The 25,006-nt window shown below is 24.1% G+C and overlaps 1 long non-coding RNA gene across 2 annotated transcripts in view; it reads right to left on the reverse strand.

Moving 5' to 3' along the window:
* LOC129615322 (uncharacterized) overlaps positions 1–21,929 on the reverse strand; it is a 108,772-nt gene extending 86,843 nt beyond the window's left edge. The window contains exons 1-2 of one of the 2 annotated variants that reach the window (XR_008697448.1): positions 21,650–21,929; positions 20,238–20,353 (exon numbers count right to left, since the gene is read on the reverse strand). This is a non-coding gene — a long non-coding RNA (uncharacterized LOC129615322). Of the gene's footprint in view, positions 1–20,237; positions 20,453–21,649 lie in introns of those variants that run through there. The other variant, XR_008697447.1, reaches the window with a different exon arrangement.
* Positions 21,930–25,006: the final 3,077 nt, after the last annotated feature.

Raw genomic sequence — 25,006 nt, forward strand, 5'->3', positions numbered from 1 at the left:
AAAGAGAAGTGATTTTCACCGAGTGAAATATTCTTATTAACCCTTTCAACGCAATTTTGAAAAGAGACAACAAAAATAATAAAAGGAAAAATAAATCATAATAATAAGAAAATAAGAAGTGAAAATGAGACGAGATGAAAAGTATAAAAAGAAGAAGAAAGATAACAGAAACATTAAAACTGAGACGAGATTTTTGTAAGCTGTGAGGATAAACATAATTTTCATTTTCCATTTTTAAAATTTTTTTATTGTTTGTCTCATCTCTTTTTCTCTAATTTGTGTGTCACTATACTCTTTTCTATTTCTTCATTTATGTTGTAGGTACCCCTTTTTGTTATCTTTATTTTTTTTTTATTTCAATCTCATTTTCACTATAGATACAGTTTATTTCTAACAAACAAAAAAGAAATACAAAATATAAAAAACGAAAATGCCGTAACATATAAAATGATTTTATTTTTTTCGTTTCTTTTTAACAAAACGACCGCCGCATCATCACCGCCACGCGGCTTTTTAAATTTCTACTTTCAAAATCATGTCTATATTAAAGCTGAACGTATTTAAGAAAATTAAAGAACACCAGAGCAACTTTAAAAGATACAGAAAAACCAGCCAAAATAAGAATGCAAATACGTATTCGAATGTATTTTAGTATGTTCATGTGAACGCACATACTGAAATACACAAAAGCAACCCAGAAAAACCTGAGACAAACAGCTTAGTTCTACACTAACTGATTGACTGAGTATAAATAAATAAAAGAGGGAGGGTGAGTAAAAATGAAAAAGATTTCGTAAAACCAAAAAAGAATAAACAGTTTTTTCTTTTTTTTTTGGGGATTTTTATTATTAAAGGAAAATTTATCCGACATACAAAAAAAAAAAAACACCAATAAAAGCCGGCATAAAAGCAATGGAATTTAAAAACGCACAAACAAAAATCTCAACAAAAACAACAATAATTTTTTTTTTCTTTTTGACTTTTGATTCGATTGCGAACAACACTTTTAAATGAAAGAAAAGACAAGGATAAAAAACAAGGGGATGAACGCCAAATAACAAAAAGAAATGAAAGAGATAAAAAAAAGAAAAACACAATAAAAAAAAGTTTGTTCACAAAATAGCTATACAAGCCTACAAAATAATTATATAATTTTATATATGTATGTAGCTACGTGTATATATATAGAACGCACACACACGTAAAAAATGAAAGGGAATTGAATTTTTCATTTGAAAAATAAACTTTAAATGACTAGACTTTTACGTATACGTATAGGCACATACATACAAATTTATAAAAGAACAGCACGTGTTGATAATAATAATTCGTTTTTTTTTTTATATAAGTACTTGTCAAGGCACAGAACATTTCTACTCTTCAATTCCGTAAAATTTAAAATCAATACAATTCTAGAAAACAAATTACGTTTCTATTGTATTAGTATTCTAATGCCAAATCTTGCAAGTGATTTGGATAAACATCGTGTTATTAAGAATAAGAAGTTTAGTACCAAAAACCATATGTACGCAAGCACAGTAATCTTCTTATTTCAAAAATATGGTGCCTTAGCGGAATTCTTATAATAATTACACGTTCAGCCAATTATAGTCTTAAGAAACATTCGCGAAATTTGCAAAAAATATTTTTATTTCATTGCATTCTAAAGAGAATATTTGACTTGCCTTTTAATTTTGCAAAGAAGAATTCCACAGGTATTGCAGCGAAAATGAATAAAGCATCGTTCAACATGTTACTACATCACACCCCTTTCTAAAAATTGATTGTTTATCGAAATTTTAAAAAATAAATCAGTCAACGAAGATTTGGTAGAACTTCTTAGATTATTAATTACACAAATTTTTATTTTATAACTAATTAACTAGGTCGCATATTTTTTTCTTCCTTTCAAAATCATATATTACCAAAGTGCCCGCATACACACGTGTAACCAAAACCAAATTTAAACGAAATCATAAAATTTTCGAGCAAAATTTGGAGTTGAATTTACATATAGAATATTCCTCCAATAATTTAAGACATTTACGAGAAATCGTAATTAAAATCATTTTGACTTCGTAAAAGCTATGATAGTATTTTGACTGAAAAATATTATGTGTCCTATCGAAATCGAGTTAATTTTACGTCATTTTTTAAATAAGAAAAAAATTTAATTTAACAATTATTAAGGCTATAAAATATAATTTTGGTTTGATATTTTAAGCATTGAATTTGAAGTCTATATAAAGACCACAGATTAATCAATTATATTTTTATACTTATGTGGACCAGAAAGCTATAAAACTTCAACAAAAACACAAATAGTAACCTTCTATGATCGTAAAAAATTCGAAAAAAATAAAAATTCCAAGAATTTTACCAAGATTTTGGACAAATTTTTTCAATAAATACATATGCTTACTTACAGTCTTACAACCTAAAATATTTATGGAAAATTTAAAATTTGGATGAATATTATATTCACTTTAAAAAAACATTGTTGGAAATAACATAGTTAGTTTTAAATTAGTAGTTAGTTTTAAATTTTGTAACCACTTATTGATTTTGCAACAATACTTGGATGTGGAAAATGAATTCAAAATTCTATTGCAATTGATTTAGACAAGAATTCAATGCCAACAATTTGGTAATCCAAAATTATCGCAAAAAATATTTATTCATCCCAAAGAACCAAAAAAAAATATTTTTATTTTGAAGAAGAAGAAAAATCAGTGTCATGAACTTTACATGGAAATATTATACAAACTATAGACTCTTTTCATCCATAGTACAGCCATTTTGGTAGATATTTTAAGCTTATACTATATGGACTTCAGTATACATAGATTGTTATGTAATAACATTGTAGCCTTTAAAATTGAAAATCATTATTGAACCACAACATGAAGTAGGCATATTGAATGCAGGACCAAAAAATACAAACTGATGTTCTTTAATTTTAAAGGTAACCAAATATTTTGTATTCAATATGGCAATTTACATACACATATACATACATACTTAAATTATGTAATACCATATACAACTATAATAGTATTAGTATATTCACATATACGTAACATACACATGCTGATATGGAAATGTTAATAGAAATCTCTGTATCTTTTAAGAATTCCCTATAATCATCAACATCATCAAGATCATCACTATCATCATCATTTTTTAATATAATATTGAACATTCTGATGGCCTTCAAAATATCGAAATTTAATAACAACTTTTTCTTTTTTCGAAATAAGAACAAAAAACAAAAATATGGCGAAAAAAAAAATTTCGATTGAAAAAGTCGTACAGCCGTAACGGGCAAGACCAATCACCCCAAAAAAAAACCATTACTATTATCATCATTATCAGCATCATAGTACACATTCTTGTATATTCTTCTTTAATAAGACGGCATGTAGCCGAGCACAAGAGAACAGTAGGTTATAGGAAATATGAGGCTATAATGAATCGATTGTTGAAAATTACTTTTCTTCAATTTTTCTTTTATTTGTTGGGTTTATGTGAGCGTGGCTTTTCCTCTGCTACAATTTCATATAATTCTGTGGCCTCTAAAGGGAAAATCATTTAACAAATTTTACAAAAGTTTCGTATGTTATACATATTTTGAAGGGAAACACAAAAACAAAAGTATAAAAGAAGGAAAAATTCATTATAAGTACAAAAATGAAAATCAATATTCATAGAAAGAGATAGAACAATGTGTCTACTTATATAAAACTTGGACGTACACATATAACTCTACAAATATAACGAATGTCATATTTATTATAACGGTACCTATATAAAACTTATCTATTGTATAAAGGAAAGAAACATAAGTTCAATTTAGAAAACAACAAAAGAAAAACAAGAAGACTTCAATTTTCAATTGAAGTCTATAATTTTTTTTTCTTGGTATAACATTAAAACAAAAAGGAAGAATGGTATAAGACGTTTGCCTCATTTAAGCTGTTAATAACTTTTCAATTGGAATTGGGAGAAAAAAGAAAAACAAAATAGAAAACAAGAAAAACTTTTTTTTTTTTTGGTTATGATGCCGTGTATTTAGGAAAAGATGGAAGAAAATGGTAATGGCTATGAATACAAAATGAATTAATAAGTATTGTGGTGGCAATAGCTATAGCATAACAATATACGTTATATACAGTAGCATAATAGTGAGGATGATTGTGTAATATACTCATGTATTAAGCAGGCAAGTTAAATTGAATCCTTGTATCATATTTTTTAATTTAACCAAAAATATCTCGAAATTTTAATGAATAGAAAATTAATTTGTATAGCGCGCGGTTATTATTGTAATTTGAGATTATTTTGATTCTAAATAATATACGTGTAAGCATATATAAGCACGTTTTAGTTAACCATAATGTAATATAAATATATATGTACTTGAAATTATATAAGAACATTAATACAAATATACACGTATTTATAATTATTATAAATATAAGAGAAATAATAAAAATTATAATAATAAAATCAAAGTAGAAATTATAAAGAAATAAAGTGGTTAATGTTAAGAAAAATTATTTTTTGTACACAATATAATAAAGTGCTTAAATTTGTAATAATAAAAGAGAAACTATGTATATAAGAGAACTCTACAGAAATAAGTATATACATACATAAATAGGTATAGATTGGAAATATTTCTGATCGAATAAAATTATTATTAAAGCATGAAGAATTTTCTAAACAAGTAAACAAACAACAATAAAAATGATGATAGTTAAATAAAATCTCGTTAACCTTTATCCGTAAAATTAATTGATGTATTGACAGTGAAATTTAATTTTTCTATTTATATTCATTTATTATTTTTCTTTTAATTACTTAGTCATCATAGTGTTATTGATTTGTTGTTTTTGAAATGGAAACATGATTTAATGGACCAAAATAATTTTGATTATGTAATATTTTCTATATAGAAATAATATAATAGTATACTTACATACTTATGTACCTATATATGTGTAAATGTACATTTTACACGTTTAAGTAATTAACATTTTTGTTTTAATTAAATTTTTAAGATTATTAGAAAACAAAAGATATAAAACAAAAATAAATATTTAAAGGAAAAACGAAAAAAGTTTTCTTTTAAATTAAAGTCAAAGTGGGAGGGAATTGTTAAAGAGGAAATTGGACGATTAGATATAAATTTAGTGTACGGTTATCTTAAAAATTTTTACAGATTCACATAATCTATAATTTTAATTAGGTTTTGATCTTAGCAAAATATTTTGAAAATGCCTAAGATATTTTATTGCGAACTTGTTATTGGGATAAATTTTATACAAACACATGTTTGTAAGTAAGGGTTAAGCTTGGATTATAAGAGGAAAATTTCAGTTCCATTTTCAATTTCATTAAAAAGAAAATGATTTTTAATTTTCAGATTTTCTGACTATTCAATTTGAAATATTTTAGTTACTTGTATGTATAATATGCAAATAAGTGAGCTTTTAAAGCAATAGACGGTGACTTTATAGAATTTTTCTTGAGATTTTTTTTTTTAATTTACAAAAAAATGTATTTACCTCACAAAATATTTGGTAAGAGAGAAAATGAACACTTAATTTTACAGCGAATTTTTAATAAATTTGCCAGGAAACAATTGAATAGTATAATTCTCATAGGGTTATTTTTAGAGAATGCAAATGGATTCCCAAAAATAATTTCACAATAGCATAGAAAATTTCCTTTATTCCAGGTTTAACTTGAAAATGCATAATTCAATTTTCATTTAGAATATTAATGAATTGATTTTGATTTACTTTGTAAAAAAGGTAAGTTTTCAAAACCGATAGCATTATGAGTAAATATTTTACGCCCATAAGTATGCAAATTTATTATTTTCGTGCTAAATAATACGAGCATAATATAAAATTTAAATTTTTATTCTAAAATTTTAATTCACTAATATTTTATTAACATTTAAATTGATAAATCCACTAAGTAATTGTTTATACCGTACAACTAAAAAAAAGTTTCAATATTATGTATTTCACACATACAAAGATAGTTACATACATACATGGTCAAAATATGTACTTACGTCCTGTACTTATATACATAGTAATAAAAAATTTTATAATATTTTATGTCATATAATATTTATAATTAAATATAAATTAAGGTCTACTGCAGTCATTATTTATGCTAAGCATTATAAAATTTTAACCAATCGAAATATTTTATTTAGCCACCATTTAACCATAGTGTTGATTCTGTTACTTGTCATCAATATAATACACAAATGGGTAATAAAAAAAAAATTTTTTTTACATCATTGAGATTAACCTATAAAACTATGTAGTTCCATATTATTCATTTATACGCTACTTCCCAAATAATTTTAAAAATACATACTTATCAAATATTTTAAAATTTAATTTTTATTGTAACACTTTATAATAAATGCACATAATGATTTTTTCAGTATATATATAATAAAATATGTATAATAGAATAAAATATATTATCGCATTTGTTCACAAAATATTTCTCATAATTAAAAGCTTTTAAAATGATGAGATCAAAAACCTCCTAATAGACCCGAGTACATTAAATTATATAATTCTGTTCAGTTCAATATAAATAAGTGCTCTAATTATCACAATAAAACTGATTATAGGAAAAAAAAAAGAAAAAATAAAAGCGAGTAAATAATAAAAAATTAATCGTAAAAAATAGTTTTTCGGAAAAATTCGGAGGATATTGTTAAAAAAAAATGCAAAACAACAGAAAAAACAAAAAAGGAAAAATAAAATGTAATTAATGATTTCCCCCTATTTTAATTCAAATGGACTTTTTCTCCCTCTCTGAAATTCATGAAATAAATTTAACTTCAAACTGTACAACGAGAGTTCAATGCAGATAAAAATTGTCAAAATGAAAAATAAAAAAAAAAAATTATTTTGGTTTTTTTTTATTTATGCGACTGATTGCAAGTAAAATTGACATATCAATAATTAACTTTGACATTAAAACCATAAAAATTTTAATCCGAATAAATGTTATTATCATTTTTATTAACAATTTTATGATTAAATTGCATCTGTGTTAGTAAAAAATGCCATTAAATAAATATTATATCAATTTTAAAATTGTATTTAGTTTAACTCAATTGTAGACTATGTTTTGTTATTATATTGCAGTTGTTTTTAAATTATAAGAATTTCTATACTTTGTCAAGTATAACAGAAGCGAATTATTCTATGAATTATAAAAACATGAATTGCATAATCTAATTTCTAAAATTGCAAACGTAATACTAAAATGTAAGAGTTAATGTTGAATGGAAAATTATTATAAATGACACATACCGCTATTTTCGAAAGTTATGAAAACTCCAAAAGTTAAAAATAATATTTATAACTTTTATTATAGATTAACGCCAAATTTAATAGCATTTGTGATTACAAATTAACAATAATTCACCTTGTGCAAACACAGTACTCAATTATTAAGCATATAGTTAGCACAACTAGTTGTTCGAATTCTAAGATTTCAATTGGAATCTTTCGAAAATTTCAATTGGATTCTAGAATATCAATTGTCTAGTCAGTTTTTGGATTGTCCGAGTTATGACATAAATATGCATAAGTGAGCATAGCGATAAGTGAGTATTTATTTAATTCCATTTATAAAAGTAATCAAATATTCTCGAGAAGGTTTTAGTCTTTTATGGTTTGTTTAATAATATTTATTACTAAGACAGTTTAATAAATTGAATACAAATGTAAACTTGTAGACCAAAGTATCCAAACAAGTTAAACGTTTTTGTTATAATTTACGACTGAATATAAGACTGAAATGAGTTAAATGAAATTTTATATTTAACATTTATAGAATATTTTTGTGCTCTTTGTAAACTATACTTTTTCAAAAATTCATTTGAAACATAAAATTTAGTAACATACTCGTAATTACATTTTTGAATGCCTAGAATTTAAATAAGATTAAAAATGGTAGCTTTAAAAATTGCAGCTTTAATGAAACTTTTTTTGACATGAAAAAGTCAAACAATCTTTTACTATTCATACTTTTAATTTTTGTAAACAGTTACTCATATTTTTTTTACTCAGCAACTGTTTTAACAATCAACTGGAAGAAGGCAATCGGAGCTATTTAAACATATTGTTCATATTAGAATCGCTATCTAAGCTTAATTATCGTGCTTACCATATGCTCTAACCCAGAATCCAATATAAAAATTTATACTTGCAATTTTAGCGTTAAAGTATCTACAACTTTTCTTAAAATATCATTTAATAAATTTTGTAATAGAGTTTGTTTGGTATAAGTTGAGTTTTTATTATTAGAAAAAGCTTTTTATTGTTAACACCTCCAAGGACTTATAAAACGTTTCGTCGGAAAAAAATTTAAACTTTTCCCGTGTTTTCGAAAATAATTACATTGTTGTCTGCTTGATATCAGTAATGCAGATTAAATTATTGCTGAATAAAGTAAATTAGTAGCAATTACCATTAAATCAAAAAGTGGCAACTTTATCATTTTTTCCAATTAGTTCGATATTTTAAAAAAATTATTGAATAAAAAATACGAGCCACGTATAAAATTGGTCAATTATTTCGTTTTCCTTTACAACAGTCTTAACTGAAAAGATGCTTTTTCCGTCTTTCGAGGAAAAATCAGTGAATTTTACAAAAATGTGTCATTTCGAAATAATTACCTTTACTGAACTTCTAATGGAACTAACATTTATATTTAACCAAAGTTATTCTCAATTTCCATTTGTCAGTTGAGTCAATTGAACCGGTTTCTTCATAATGCTTTGTAATGAATTATCTATCTTAGACAGAACTACTACTTCAATGTTAAAGCAATTTTTTTCGATTTCTCCTAAATGTATGAACTTAAGAGAAATATGGAAAAAATTATTTTGACTATTAATAGTTTCAACAAAATTATATTTATTTATTTTTAGATTTTAGCGTTCTAAAAGTGTTAATTTTTAATTCGAATGTGCTACTTTACAAATTATTGATTTAATCAACAGTATAGCTATTTTTATTTAAAAAATAAGTATAAAGCCCTACAAATTTTTATGTATAAATGTGAAATTGAAATTATAATTGCATTACCATAATTTTTCGCCAAATCTAAAATTTTATTGTATATGTATGTATTCGATTTAATAATAATTTTTTAATTTGGGCTAATAAAACTATTCATTTCTAAAATTGTAGTCGAAATTCTGAAATATTTTTTATTATTTTCATTTAATACACACCTACACACGTATCTAACAATGTAATGTGTATTAAAATACACTTTGTCGTATCCTTGTTACATTTGCAAATGTGTATAACATTCGACTCTGATAACATTGCTCTCTATATTATTATGGTGGTATTAATTTATGAAATGATGTCACATTGACTTAATTATACACAAATAAAATTTTATAAATTAACTACAGTAGACTGTATATACTTATAATAAAAATACATATCTACATAAATATTCAATATATGTACTTAAATATATTTGTACTTATATTTGGGAAAAATAGGTAATACAACTCACAACTTAATACTTAAAATATACAAAAAAATATTCAACTCAATAATTTTACCTATGTATACCTGTACATTATTTTGTTAATGAAATACGATTTTTGTAAGCTCGTGCTTAGTAAAAATTGAAGAAATTAATTTTATCTGCACGCAAACGGTAAAAATTGATGTAGGCTCACCTTGTCAATGAAAATATTATTGAGGTACACGAATGTACATACATAATTTATAATAAAATACATACATAATTTATATACTTAGTAGAGGAAAAGAACTATTGAAAAGAAGGAAGCACAAAATAGTAAAATAAACTAAATAAAAAACAATAAATGTTAGCGAAAGGTGAAATGTTAAAAAGTAAAATTATTGAGAGGAACAGAGAGAGAGAAATTGGATTAAACGGGTGAAAGGTTTGGTAACTTTATCGAACAATAACATTTCAATTAGGTTTTAAATCTAAAAATACATAATTTCTTTTTAACAAGGTAAGTACATAATAGGTATATATAATGTTTATGTATACTAAAATGTATACATATATACTTAAACGCACATAATGTTATACTCATGTATTAAGAAAACACAACAGAATTCAAATGATTTTAATTATATTATATAAAGCATGAAATGTAGCTTACTTCAATATTTATTTGAATATGGAATTTTTTTTTTTTTTTGGAAAATGTGAAACCTGACCAATAAAAAATAATCGATTCGATGTTGTGAATGAAATAATTACGCAAATATGGTATAAATTAAATCAAATTATTGTTGATGAAGGCATGTAGTAGGTATGTATGTCTGTACAAGTATTGTCAGAATTACCTAATTTTGAAATTGAATTCATGAATGTGTTTTCATTCATACTTGAAAATTTTATTCTAGGACGTGGAATATTTGCACAAATTATGTAAACCTATGTAAGTATATGTACATATATAATGTTCAATTTTGTTATATAATTTTTTATCTGTATAAAAGTTTAAAACTAAAAAGGGTTCTATTTATTATAAAAAAAAATAATTTAATTTTTTTGATTGTAAGTCGTGGGAGGAATAAATTTTCGCTAATATTATATGTGACCTTAATTAATATGATAAAATGTTGACAATTTAATAATTATAATAATTGTATTATACACTTATTCAAAATTATTCAAAGTTTTGAAGTCATCCAATTTTATTTATTGAAATTGTGTTAGCAGATAACATAATTTTGTACATTACGGTATTATAGAGAAACTGAAATGTTCACATGAATAAGTATAGAACATTTTATTGATTGTTTTTATTATAATACAAGTAAGTATAACAAATATAATAATTTGTATTTTTGAATATGTATTACAAATTTCTGATCTAGTACCTATTGTCCACCATAATAACAGAATTAAACAAAAAGAGGAGAGTGCAAACCAGTGTTATTTGTAAAAAATTTAAATTTAAAATATCTAATTGTACTTTCAAAAAAATGATTTCCAAATCAATTAGTTTTATAGTAATTTAATTTATTTCGCTTATAAGATTCAAGAAATATTTTTATTGACTTGTTTAGTATTTTGCAAATTCTGCTAACTAAAGACTTTTAGTATTCTGCTAATTTAACCAAATGCAATTTAATTTGCTTCAGAAGGGGAGAAAGAATTAGACGCTTGTGGAAATTTTGAAGAAAGTTCAATTGAAAGACTTTTGTTAAATAAATTATCACCTTAACAGAGAAATGATACGTGTGACATTTAAATTACGTATGACTAAGTAAATTATGTATTTTGTGTTAGTAAGTTGCAGAATGTTATATAAATTAAATTTGATCAAAACAGTGATTCGAAAAGCTGTCACATAACTTGATGATTTGGCCGCATTTTTAAAATGGAACCAAATTAAAGGTTAGTCATTTTTAGTGGATTAAAGCTCCACACTACTGCTTTTCGTCTGGCAATGTCTTTCGAGATTTTTCACCCTTCCTCCCGGTAAAAAAAAATATTTTAGAAACTATTAATATTGTACAGTTCTCAAATTTTGCATTAAAAATTCTTATATATGTATATAGAAAGACTTATAACGCCATTTTTAAAAAAAAAAAAGTTGTTGAAATTGCATAAATTTTTATGGTAGCTGACATATCTGAAAAACTATTTAGATTGTTAGGGCTGAAATGTCGAATAAGCAGATTTTGTAAGAGAGTTTAAATTTTTGGTAAAATTCATTGAGATTACAATAATTCTTGTAACAACTGCAATACAAATTACGAAGTTTTTACCTTGTTTCAAAAAATTGGTGCGGATTGGAATTGGTGTTAAACAGTAAAACAATATGTGGACTGTATGAAAACGATTGATGAAGTATTGTATTAAAGCAATATAGATTCACACAATTTTTTATTATCGAAATACTTATTAAAGACACTCATACTAGCCTTTGACTTTGCATTAAAGTTTTGCATATAGTTATGCATATTTCTTTATAACTTTACATATAACGTACATACATATTATATATGTATATCATGAAACACAATGTTTTATGTAATACTTGATGTTATGATTACATATGTATATATAAAATATTGTGTATTTTTTTTGTATCATAATTTATCTTTTGAAATGAAATCCATTACATGCGATCTCATAAAAGTCAATGTTAATTATTTTAAATTATAATACAAATGAATATTATTTTACACGTGTTTGTATAAGTATGTAAATATTATAATATGCACTAAATGTACGAGTGTATATCGTTATAATTTTATAAATGTTTTTATACATTCAAATGACCTGCTTTTTATTGCATTATTTTTGTTTTCGATTTTTCTTTTTGAATTATTATTAATTTTAATCTGATGTTAGATGCATTTGTACATGTGTACATCCGAAAGTAGCATTCGTTTCATTAATTTTTATCTGATGCTTAAATTATTCTCGAATACATTCATAATCATGTAAAACAATCAGTTATTTAAAAAAAAAATACAAAATCAAAAAAAAAAAAAAAGAACGAGAACAATAAAAAAGTAATTACAGTTAATATTAATACTTTTAGGCGCATTCAGTTATTCGGATATCCGAAAAAAATGCAGGTATTTTTATAAGTTTTTTTTCACTTATAGCTTTATAACCGCTTTGAGTACCATAAGGGAGGTAAGGTAATGGTACCGAATTTTGCACGTCTAGTTTTCAGCAAAAGTGCATTTCTCCACGATAGGGAAGCGTAAATAAACTATTCTAAGAGGGATGTCTGTTATGTCCGTCTGATTGTAAGTTCGGTTGAACCGTTTTTTAAGAAATTTTAAATTGAACAATTTGTGAATTTTCTTTGAGCTTAGACGATTTGATGAATTTTAGGGACATGGCCGGTCTCCAGAACAGGCCGATTTTGCATTTTTGATTATTATTATTTTTGAAAAAATATTAAACCTACTTTCTTGAAATTTTACATATAGTTTGCGTTTGCTAATACAACAAATCACCTAACTCTGCGCGAAAATCGGGAACTGGAATTTTAATATTACATTTTACATCTTTTCTCTTATAAATGGAATATTACTTTAATCAACCAATTTCTCTGAAATTTAATACGGTTATTAAAATAATGAAACAAACAATGAATTTTAACTAAGAAATAATTTTACATTTTTCTAGGCACATCAACTAAATGCTATTAAAAACCTTTGATCGAATCTGAATAAGTGTTTAAAGGACATTTCCATTCCATTAATTCTTACGGAATACTTTAGCAATGTGGTCGGTTATGTGCTGTCCACATTAGACTTTTTTTAATTGGTTTCATTAATTTTTATAAATGTATAAATAAATTCTTTTAATTTAATATTATTTTATGAGATTTTTATTATTTAATTTTATATTATAGCGATGAATTTTCTTTTTATTTCAAATATCAAAGCAGATTTTATTGTAGAATGTTCATTTGGTGCTATGTAAAACAATATAACTGAAAATTAACTTGGGAATAATGTGTAACCTATGAAATATATGGATTATCATCTAAATTGTTCGCTTTGTAAATAAGATTTTAAAATATACAAAATGGTCAGCCAAAATAAGGTCTTACGTGAAAGTAAGAAACAGAGAACGGTTTTTCTAGATGACGACTTAATTTTACTTTGAAAATTCCAAGTCAATATTATTCGAGAATTCCTTGGAAAATATACATCTACATCAGACAATTTTTTTTTCGGAATATTATGTTTAAAATTCCTCTTGTAATGTTTGGGGAAAATTAAATTTGAGGGTTTCTGAAAATATACTAGCGTATTGTGATGAAAAATATCGATAAAATTGCTATTGTTTTTTTTAAGTTTTGCCCTGTTATAGGAAACTTAGAACATCATAAGAACCCAAAACAGAGTATGTACAGTAGCAACGTAATTTTTCATTATTCATTGGTAAATCTGATTTTATTAAGTTCTTCCATGGCAGCTTCATTTATTTCGCTTAGTTCCTTTACAATTAAGTATAATATTTTGTAAATTTAGAAAATGAACCAAGGTTGTAGTACTTACAAATACGAGCTTTCCAACTAAATTACGATATATGATATTCATTATGGCAATTCGAAAACTGTGTTACAATTTTCATAATAATTTTATTTGTTTAGATGATATTTTTAATTCTGAAATGCAACGTAACAGCTTATTATTTCGGTTTATGGTAAACAATTTTGTTTTCAAAGATTTTTTTTAATTGTACAATGAACTCTACTTCATTTCAGAAAACATCAATTGTAAGGGTGACATGCATTCGAGCAATGTATTTCTTTTGTTTTTTCACATAATTAAGCATACCTACACATTTAAGTGTGCATATCTCCATTTTTTGATAAATTTATTAAAATAGGATAAAGACGTAGTTGAATTTTTTAATAAACCATTTTAGTATTTTGACGCATTGGTGTTCCCTTAAAACCCAGTAGGTATTTTTTTAAATTATTTATGAGTTAATTTTACTTTGACCAATTTTTAATATTCAATAGTACCGCAAAAAATAAGACAAAGAAAAAATTTTATAAAATTCCATATAAAAAATTTTTGTTCTTTAAAAATTAATTCAATGAATTTCCGATAGAATGAAAGTTCAAATCAATTTATTATGGAAAAATTTTTAATTAATCCATTTTCTGGATTACACAAAACAAGGAAAAACTCAAAGCAAAAAATATCTTAAAATGAATTGATTACTTACATGCCGGTCATCAAACAATCTGACGCCTTGTCCATTTTATTATAATTATTTTTAATTTTTGCAATGGCATTTTATTTATTCAATATGGCAGATGGAATTTGATCTATTTATAATTTTAAAAAATTTTAAAACAAATTGTTTACGAAAAAAATTAATTTTATTTCTAAATTATGAATTTTGTCTTATGTTGTTAATAATCAAGGATGTTACAATATTTTTGTAAAACATTTTAAATTAAAAAAAAACGAGAATAACGTAACCAGAGCTGTCCGCATCAATTCTCATGTTTCAGACATCAACTCAAAATTCGACGCTTGTCAAAAACATACACTAGAGCTTATATCTCAGACCATTATTTCTCAGCGTTACAAACTGTAAGGCGAATTTAGTATACCCTTCGAACATACATTCGTACAGGTGTAATAAGTAAATAATTGACCAATATTTTCTATTTTAAAGACGTGTTCTGTACCGGTTAGTAGTAATGAAATTAGAAATTCCTTCAAATGTGCATTTTTGTTTCGTAAACTTTATTAGGTTTTGTATTATATAATCCGTGTAATTATAACTTTTTTTCTTCTTTTTCTCCAGTTGAATAATGTTTACAGGCTGAAGTTATTACTGGTACACCAAAGTGGTATATATCTTTACTGTATAGTTTACAACACTAACGAAATATCTCACTGTAATTATTTCTACATATAAAATGTTAATAATTCTTTTAATTCTAATTTCGACAAAAACTTAAATGTACACATAGAACGTTATGATTTCTTATGTCTGTTAAAAACTATTTGGTTTAAAATTTCTCCAAAAATGGAAATTATCACTCTTAAAGGAAAAGTTTTCTCTCAGAAGTTTTAAAATCAAGATTTCAAATGTGATGACTTCTATATACTGTCAATACTAAGTTTTATATATGCATACATACATACCCATATGTGTTTATACATAAAATCTTTGCGCTTTGACTCAATGAAAAAATGATTGTTTACATTTGAAGCTATTTTACATTTTGAATTAAAAGCAATATTCTTACATACTTAACTCCATAGATAAAATATTCAGGATGTTATTGTACATAGAGAAATTTATCATGAAATTATCTAAGTCTATGAATCAAATTTTCTTTTGATTTTGATGTGCGTATACGTAAAGAAATTCCCTATGAATAAGTACGTATAAAGCTGTATAAAGCGTATTCGTAATTGTAAAAAATAATATAGAAAAGTTTGTTTTTAATTATTACTTTTTTTTATTGCTGCTTCATTAAAAGAATAAAAAAAGAAAATTATTATAGATTTGGATCAAAAAAAAAGTTATAAATAGAAAATGTGATGCGTCAAAGAATTTCCTGGCAATTTGCCTTTGGCACAATTAAAACAAATAAGTGAGATATAAAAAAAAAATAAGGGAAAATTTAAAATAAAGAGAGTAAATTTTCATAAATGTAGAGAGAAGTGTATTAGAAGATCTGAAAATGTAGGGCTTTAAAATTTTGTGTTTTTTTTTAACATTTTTAATTTCATTTTTTTCTTATTTTGTTACAAAACATAGAAGATGAATTTCTGACCTTTTTACCTAAAAAAAAAACTTTCTCTCCCTTACTTCATTATTAGATGTACATAGACAATTCTGCCATATTAAATATTTATACATACAAACAGACAACTATAGATAAAGTTCAAATCTTTATGGAGAAATGAAAAGTCCCAATAACTTCTTGGTCTATTTTTCTTTTTCGTTTTACTTTTTATCCTTTTTTGATCTTAATTAAAAAAGTTTTCTCCTATATTAATTAAGGTGAGACCTTATCTTATCTGTTATACCAATTTAGAGGTACGAAAAACATCAAATTTTATGAAAAAATATAAATAGCCTTTATCTAAGTATATTTTATATACACAATGCACATATATAATAAATATATATGCAGATTCCTTGAATACTGATATTTAATAAGTTTAAACAAAACATAAATTGGTTTAATAATTTAAACGCAAACTTTTATATTTTATATACAAAAAATTTTGTATTCATTAAATTTTTGCGAAATTATAAAAAATATCTAGTTATACCCATTTAAAATTTAAGTTATAAATTTCGAGGCATTATGATAAAAAAAAAGTACGTACATAAAATTAACTGCTCCCTCATTGGATTTTCATTCATTAAATTGGTTAAATATAGGTTATGCTGAAAATTAAAGGAATTGCAGTTAATTTTGAAAAAGTTTGTGTATAAGTAACATGAATGAAAATATTAAAATATATCCTGGGTCAAAAGTTCACCTAAATGATATTGAATTAAGAAAGACCTGGTATATTTTTCGGCAAAATGTATTTGTTATTTTAGTGAGATTATTGCAAATGGCTTCATTCACTTCCAAATGTTTTTAAACAAAAAACTCAGAGAATATATAAAAACTATGTCAATTTCAATCTGAAGTCTGTAATAAGTGCGAATTTTAATTGTTTAGTCAATCGAACAGAATATTATTTAAATTGATTATTGCAACTGCATTTTAAAATAAAGCATAAATGATTTTTTCTAATAAATATAATCGGAAGCCCGAAATCAAGTCAACGACCTTCACCTCCTTATTATTTTTTGCGTAACATCTGTAAAATTTGCTAAAACAATAAAAAAACATTATGATTTTTGAGAGTGGCTCACTAATTACATGAAACAAGAAATGACGAAAGTATAGCTTATCACTTTGTTTACTTACATTTCTGGTTTTCTTGGTGAAACATTACAGTATAAAAAGATTATAATTGCAGATACAACGACATTTATTCATTTTTTTTTAAATAAAAATCGCTTTTGTGTTTTCCTGCCCCTTTTGACATGTAGTCCAAAAATATATGCAATTTTTTCATATTTTTAGAATTATAATAAAATTCTATCCTTATAGATTTAACGAAGAAATTACAGGCATGCGTCCGGACAACACGTTATATACTAAAACTGATCTTTTCATAATCAATTATTTCTCAAATTTGTTTTCTCTAATACTAGCAGTTATTCTTCGAGATCTAGCATTAGGAAAACTGTCAATCAATAAGTATTCAGATTGCCTATATATTTATGCATTCATGTGTATTAATTTCTGAGTCAATAAAAATCGCACGTCTTTCAAATTAGGTCGTTTGCGTATATCGTCTTTAACAGATCTCAAAAATTTTCTAATTCAAAATAAATAAACATAACCAAAATTTTTTATTTATTTATTTGAATACATACATTACGCATATTACGTAGATACTATTATTATAATACTGCTTGATAAAATTTCCATTAAATTGAAAAATTTCTGGAATATTATTATAACCTATAATTTTATATAAAATAAAATTTTAATTCTAAATATTTAGAATTTTGACGTAAGAAAATAATCAATCTTGCAATAGAAAGTCTTAGTCAATTTCGTGCTTATCAAAATATTAATTAAGATTTTTGAAGAAAATAATTTTTATTTTATAATTCCAATATAATTTCTTATAAGTATTAAATTTGTTTTAATAGAATTCATATTTTCTCGAATCGTCCATTTAAAGTTATTTGCTTTCGATGTTAACGTACTTATTCTTTTTGATGCCCCTATGACATCAGCTATACCCAGCTTTCTCAATTTTTGACTGTATTTGTCGCGACTACAGAATAATACTGCCACAAAACTAAAATTTACTATTAAAGTTCTTTTGTTTGAAACATTACTTTTTTGGATTCTTACTTAAACTAATACACGTTCCGATGAAATGGTGTTATTTTTTTCTAAACAATTTCTATTTTTAGGAACTGCAACTTACAATGGCAATATGAAGTAAGAATTGCAATTTGCAACTAAGTAAATACTATTACGATTTTATAAATACATAATTATTAAACTAGTCCGAGAAAATTTTATATGAAATCTATAAAATCTCTTCAACTAACTGACAATAAAATGGATGATTATGCTTGCCGTTTATATAACTAACTTAAAAACTAATAAAGTACTTATTAGTTTCACTCTGTCCGTCCGTTCGTGGACATATTAAGAATTCTTTTACACCCTTGAAGATAAAAAGCTGAAATTTTATAGATAGATCTTTAAAATTTTTACCTATTATCAAATTTTACAAACGTGGATAACTTCCAAATTTTCATTTCGTTTTTCTTCTAGACCAAAGGTTTAGGAATCTGCAATTTTAGCATCTTTTAGACATTAATAAATAGTTCATTTCGCTACAAAAATTTTTTTCCCACGTTCACCCGCTCTCAAGTTATCGCGTCTCGAAATTTGTAAATTTTGAATTTTTCTCACTTTATATTTCCGAAACTGCAACCTTTTCCAAATTTCTGTAAACGGTAAATGCCATTCCATTAAAAAAGGTAATTGTTTTTCTAACCAAAGAATCAAATCATAAGTTTGAGCATTATTTTAACGCCTCACATTGCTCATCCTAAAGGTATGCAACTTTTTTTTAAATATATTCGTATATAGCAGAGATTCCCAAGCTTTTTCCTCTCGTTTACTCCTGGTCGTGTTTTTTTATTTTTGATAGACCCCATGCTACTTTCTTCGATAGATTTAAATCTCTAGCAGTAGCAAGGTACACCTGTGATGCGAGAAAGTTATATAAAAAAACTTAATTTAATTGAACTCATATTTTTTCGTAGACCACTAACAGGTTTTCATGAACCCCAGGCTATCTATAGACCATTCTGGGAATCAATGATGTATATGAATGAAAGTTATTTTAATAACGTCGTACAACGTCGTTTTCAATAACGTCGTTTATAAAAGCAGTATTTTCACTTGTTGAAGGGAAAAATGCTACATTACAAACCAGTGGTTTGATCAATCATTTTTAATTTAGAATTTTTTTAATTTTTCACTTAAATTTTCTTGCGTTCTGCAAATTAAAAATTAATAGTTATCATTTGCCTTTAAAGTAGTTATATAATGTAGATAACAATATTTTCCACACGTTTCCGCCAGAATGCAACTAATTATATATTCAATATTGTTTCGAAGCTGTAATCGATGTGCAATAGTCGAAATATAACAAAAATTGCTTACCCCCAAAGAAAATAGTTTACGTGGATCAACTCGACACTGTAAAGATTCCATAAAATATAAGCATCTAACCAAATCTATATATGCCCTTGATAGCGAGCACAAAACATGTAACCAGTGCGCACTGCGCATATGAATATTTTATAAGACTTTGACGTATAAAAGAGGATTTGAATAAATATTGTTCATTGAAAATTTTTAATTCGACATGTTCTTCTGCGCATAAGTGCATCCCAATAACAAATAATCTTGCGAAATAAAAAGTTAATAATAACAAATATGTTAGAATTAATTTACTTTTATCAGTCATATGCGTGTGTGTGTGTGATAAGTATATATTTGTGTATTTGTATTAAAAAAATAAATCTTATTTATGATTAAATAAAATACTTCTTACATTAAATCTCGCTTTTCACATTTTTCTCTTCTTAATTTTTATATTTTGATTTATTCTTTTATTCAACTTTAAAATTTTTTTTTATTTCCAAATGTTGCTCAAATTTCTTTCTTTCACTACATAAATTTATTAAAAAAAAAGAAGGAAAACACAAAATATAGAAAAAAAAAATTATCAAAAAAAATCGAATATTTAAAATCCAAAATTAGAATCCATTATCGTTGACTGAAAATAATTGAAATATTTGAAATAACAATGATAGAAAATTAAAAAATAAAAAGAAAAATCAAAATCAAAATTAATATAAAAAACACATTTACAATGAAATATGTGTGTACGCACATATAAAACGCATAAAAAGAAATCGGGACACAAATTGTGGGTCCAAATAAAATTAAAAATCGAAAAAAAAGGCGAGAAAATGGAAAAATTTCTTTTCCTTTTTTTTTATATTTTATATTTTGTAATTATTACTTTTTTTTCATTTTATATTTTACTTTGTTTTTTTTATTATCATTATTATTTTTATCGCCTTTTATTTTGTACGTTTCGCTATTGTTCCAGATTAGAAAGAAAAACACTTCTTTTATCAATTCTTAATAAATTCGAAAAAAATAAATTCTTTTAACACTTAAATTTAACACTTTTTTTATACGAAATAAATAAAAAATTTAAATATTTTTATGCATGTGTATTGCATGCACTGTATTTATTACATACATTTTATGTATGTATGCGTGAGAATTTAAACAACTGTAAAAATTTTAAACTTTGACACATATTTTTTCGACATTTAGAATTTTAATATATTTTGACACATTTCATATTTTAGAAAAAAATTTCTAATATATTTATTAGGTTTTATTTCTATTAAAAATAAATTTTTTTATTTAATATCAATTTTTAAAATAATATTTTGTACATACTTTAAATTAAATTAATTATAAATATTATTTTAACAAGAATATCTAATTTTTAAATAATTTTATGTACTCAAATAATTTAAATATTAACTCGTACCTACAACGACAGATGTCGTATGCATCTAATTTGAAATATAAAACTGTTATATTATTTGAATGGTATAAAAACGTTGTTTGAGATCATAATTTTTATTAATTGTTTGAAAAGAAATTTTGAATAATTTTTTTGAAATTATAATTAAAATTTTTGAAATAAAAATAAATATTAATTTAATATATAAATTAAAATTAACAATTACAGAAGTAAGTATTACAGTTTTTTTTTTAATTTATATTCATTTGTTGCATGCATTTATATAACATTTCTACAACATTAAGACTAACATTTTTATTATGCGATTTATTTTATTTCATTTGAATGTCGAATTATAAAAGAAAACTAAGATTATAATTTATAAAATTTGAAAATTTTTTTTATTATTTACATACTTGTTGGTTTTAAAAAATTATATCAATATTCACGTAATAATATTTTACATGTTTTGTAAAAAATTCTTTTAAAAATGTACAAAAAGCAGTCAAAATATCGTAAAGAAACAAAAAATTAAGAAATAAATTCTCGTGTTAATTTTTTTAATGTGTATTTTAATTTTTTTTTTTTGTGTTTTATTGGCATCTATATTTTTTAATTTTTAAACATCATATTATTTTTTCTTTATTTTTTTTTTCAAAACGTCAAGCGACATAACCTTACATGTGTTTAAACGCGCGCGATAAGTCATACTGAAATACCGAATATGAGAAATTGACACTCAACAAAACGGAAAAGAAAAAGCGAAAAACCAGAAAACATAAAAATGAAAATAAAAAAAAAAGGCAAAAAAAATAAGAAAATGTTAAAAACGATGAACAAAATACAGGGAATGAACGGTACTTTTGTTATTATTTTCTTATCATTTTTGGTTTGTTTGTTGTTAGTTTGTTGTATTTTTGGTGCGGCAAATTTTCTCAAAAAAAAAAAATATTTGGTTTTTGCTTGCCTTCATTCCAATTTAATTTTGTTTTGCCTTTTTGTATGAAATTCATATGTTCTACTTGTTTCATTTTTTTACATTATTTGCCTTTACTTTTTGTTGCCTTTTTCTATTATACAGTTAATTCCATTAAGTTTAATTTTTGTTCTTAAACCAATTTTTTTTTATTTTTTTGTAAACGCTCTCAAACATTTACATTTCTTTTTTGTTCTTCTAAAGAAATTTCATACAATAAATATTTTGTATTACTGCGTCGTCTTCTTTTGCATTTTTGTATTATACATTTCAATTACCTTTTATTGTCTTATTCTGTAGTCCAATAACAAAATGAAAATAATAACAGTATAGTAAAATGTGTTGATATATAATAATTTGATTACTAGGGGGAAAGAAATAGAATATACAAATTCGTTCGTTATTGTAATAATATTATTTTTAGGTCTTCTTTTCAAGAATATTACAACATAATTTTTTGTATAATTTTTTGTTGTATTGTGTTTGATTGCTCATGTGTAATATTTAAGAACATGGAAAGAATGTATTGTTAATAACAACATTTTATTGTCAGCAAAATGTTATACTAATATTAAATAAAGTAAAGTAACATTGTGTAAATTAAAATGTTAAACATAGGTACTCTACAAAAGAGTATAATATCATTATTACACTTGGTTCTTTGCTACTTCTGTTGTTTTTTATAATAATTTTTACATTTTATCAAACAGAATTAAATTGTGTAAAAGTTTAATGTGATTAATTTTTACATGTATGAGCAACATTTCCAATGATAAAGAGAGGATTCTCTGTTTCTGTTTGATTTGTTACAGAAACTCTATTATCAAACATTAACCTAAAAAATACTCTCAAAAAAACAATTTTATTTTCACAAACGTATCCTTTTATTCGATTTTGAGTGAAGTTTAAAAAAGGATAACTGTGTCAAAAAAATTTTATAATTTTTGCAACTATGTATACATTTATTATACCTTAACTTGCATATACATTTGTGTACCTATGTGTGTACATAAAAATTTTTGTAATTATGTTTGATTTATCATATGAAATTTTTAAACTACTGCAATGTTTAAAAAAAGAAAAGCAAAACACAAAAGTAAAATAATGAAATGGAAAGAATAATTTTTTAACAATAATTAATGTAGGCACACAAAACATGAAAAAAAAGGAAAAATAGACCGAAAAATCAAAATAAATGTTTGATATTTCAATTATTTTATTTGTACCTATTCTGTAATATCCTTGATCCTTACGCAAACTAGAAATTTTATTTGTTTTATGCACATAATAAAAAATGTACACAAAGAATTTAAGGTAAACTTTACAATTTTGTGTTCAAAAGAATTAAATTGGAACTATGAAAGAATTTTCATATTATGCACTAGAAAATGAAACGTTCACAAGTTATAACGGCATTTAACATGAAAGAATTTTATTTTTCAATAGTTTTTTATAATGCTGAAATATTAAATGTGAAAGGACAATTTATTTTTAATGAAATACAAAATAAGCATATTATTGTTATTTTAAGTATAGTAAAAAGTTTTTCAAATTTCTACACTTACTCAGAACGTATATCTGAAAAAATTTCCTCGAATTCAGAGTATTTACGAAAACAAATTTCTCGAAATGTTATTCGGAAACTGATGTGAAATCATATCGGTTTAAAAACCTAAAAATTCAGTAAAAATACGAAAATCTTGTTTTTAAAATTAGAAAAAACCAAATTTTTAGATGAATGTCATCATTCAAGATATTTTAAATTGATAATTACTGACGTAGGTGACATAAATTTTTTATGTTCTAAAAATCGAAGGCTTATACAGAAGTTCTCATATAAACTGCAACTGTACCGGTATTACTTTAGCATAACTGAATAGATTTGGCATTTACAATAGTGTCATAATGGCAATAAATGCATAATTTTAGATCAAGTATAAGAAAATTCTTCTTGATCAACATAAATAGAGTTCAATATTGAGTGAAGTTACAATAACCAAAATTAAAATAATCGAATAAAAGCAAATTTTGGAGGCAACCTCATTTCAAGCACAAATTTATATCAAATTTATTTCTATAATTAAAATAAATTTCGTATAAAACACATGTAGAAAAAATATTTTAATTTTGCTATTAAAAATCTCTAATTTCACACTTTAAATTAATTTCAAGAACGTATTTCCTAAGAAAAACATTAAAATTTTTAATTAATATATTTAAATTTTATAATCACATAAAATAATGATGTTAAAATAATTAATCCATTTGTTTATTAAACGAAAAATTAGGTCATAATTTAATTTATTCAAAGTGATAAAAGAAAACTTAAATCTGCTTCACATAAGTATTTAGTTATTCAAAATTAAGTCAGATTAAAATTTAAATTGAAGCTTTAAATAATATTTAAATTAAATTTTATTATTTACGAAAAGAGAGGATTATTTTATCATTTTAAAAATTATAACCTTAAAAGATTTTAATTTTTCAATTCGACTTAAAAGTTTTATGTTTTATCTCATATAAGAAAATTTTCTTTAATCATATAACAATAAACTGCAAACTAAAATAAAATATTGTGTGCGCGTACTATCACGAAAAAACACGTAATCCTCCTTAGTTCTCTCTGATAACTTATAATTGTATAATCAGTTAAAGAATTAGTTTAACGAATTAACAATATTAGTCCGTGATGTATATTTAAGGTAGAAAAATTAGTTTGCCATCTTTCAATCAATTTCATCTTTACATCAATGTAAAAGTGGGCTTTTTAAATTTTTAGGAGAAGTAGAAGGATGTA

The sequence above is a fragment of the Condylostylus longicornis genome, unplaced genomic scaffold (genome assembly GCF_029603195.1).
Source record: "Condylostylus longicornis isolate FDR11 unplaced genomic scaffold, ASM2960319v2 ptg000135l, whole genome shotgun sequence".
Taxonomy (NCBI): domain Eukaryota; kingdom Metazoa; phylum Arthropoda; class Insecta; order Diptera; family Dolichopodidae; genus Condylostylus; species Condylostylus longicornis.